A 1,513-nucleotide genomic window follows, 5' to 3' on the forward strand; every position below is an offset into this window, starting at 1 on the left:
GTCTATAAAAAACGTGCATTACGTCTAAATTAACTCATAAAAATCTAATATAATTTCGTAAATTGCATAAAAAATTGTGAACAAAACAGCATCACGTATAATGCATTGCTTTATACAAAGAGCCGAAGCGTCATTCACACAGACTGCATTTAAAAACATAAGAGACGCAGTGAAAAGGAATAAACCTCCACAAATTCGCGACGTGTTTTCTAAAAGTTTAAACTGGTTTAACTTTGCATGGCTACATCTCTTCTGTGAGACGCGAGTGCAGAAGTCATATTTGTCCATCTAAAAATGCGCTGAATATGCATCTGTGTGTGAATGGCTTGGTTTCGGTTTTAACCTAATCAAGATCTTCTACGCATTAAGCTACTATATTTCTCTAATATTTTGAATGAATAATGCAGCAGCAGCGCGTCTCTCGGCCTAGACTAACAAAACATTAAAATACAACATCACGTACATCATCATCACCGCATCTCGTGCTCCACTGATGACTCTCCCTGACACACTCCTAACATTCAATTGTACCATTTTTGCATTCAAATGTCAAATTTTAAATTCGACTAATATTCTAATATTCACAATTTCCTGTCACAGGCAGGCACAGCACTCATGTTCGTGTTCGTGTGTGCTGTCTGCGTCACTCATAGCACGTGCCTATATCGTGCACTATATCGAATTTTTTTTATATCGTTATCGAAGAAGGTGTACCGTCGATAAATATCGATACCATTTTATCGCCCAGGCCTAACGCTAGTGTTAGAGGGTTCTTTTTTTAAATAAAAAGAAAACAAGTAGTAGAATAGAAATAGAATAGTGTTGGAGCATCAAGTTTTTTTTTCTTTTTTTAAATAAATAAAAAAGATATTATAGAACAAAGAGAATAAAATAGAACACTACTGTTCAAAAGTTTGGGTTCAGTAAAAAATTAATACTTCTATTTAGCAAGGACGCATTAAATTGATCAAAAGTGACAGTAAAGACATTTGTTATGTTACAAAAAATTATATTTCAAATAAATGCTGTACTTTTGAACTGTCTTTTCATCAAAAAATCCTGAAACAAACTGTATCATGGTTTCAACGAAAATATTAAGTACCACAAATGTTTTTAGCATTGAAAATAATAACAAGAAATGTTTCTTGAGCAGCAAACCAGCATCCTAGAATAATTTCTGAAGGATCATGTGACACTGAAGACTGCAGTAATGATGCTGAAAATTCAGCTTTTCCACCACAGGAATAAACTACATTTTAAAATATATTCAAATAGAAAACGCTTATTTAAAGGGGTCATATGATGCTATTTTAAAGATCATTATTTTGTGTATTTGGTGTAACAGAATATGTTGACATGCTTTAATGTTCAAAAAACACATTATTTTTCAAATACTGTACATTATTGTAGGTCCTCTATGCCCCGCCTCTCTCAAACCCGTCGTTTTCTACAAAGCCCCTCCTTTGACAAGCGCAGTCTGCTCTGATTGGCCAACTGACCCAGTGCATTGTGA

The 1,513-nt window shown here is 34.1% G+C and overlaps 1 protein-coding gene across 1 annotated transcript in view; it reads left to right on the forward strand.

Annotated features, from left to right (window-relative positions):
• ttyh3a (tweety family member 3a) overlaps nt 1–1,513 on the forward strand; it is a 73,181-nt gene that overhangs the window by 47,092 nt on the left and 24,576 nt on the right. The gene's annotated exons all lie outside the window — the stretch shown is intronic.

This window comes from Sinocyclocheilus rhinocerous, unplaced genomic scaffold, assembly GCF_001515625.1.
Source record: "Sinocyclocheilus rhinocerous isolate Xijiao unplaced genomic scaffold, SAMN03320098_v1.1 scaffold1303, whole genome shotgun sequence".
Lineage (NCBI taxonomy): Eukaryota > Metazoa > Chordata > Actinopteri > Cypriniformes > Cyprinidae > Sinocyclocheilus > Sinocyclocheilus rhinocerous.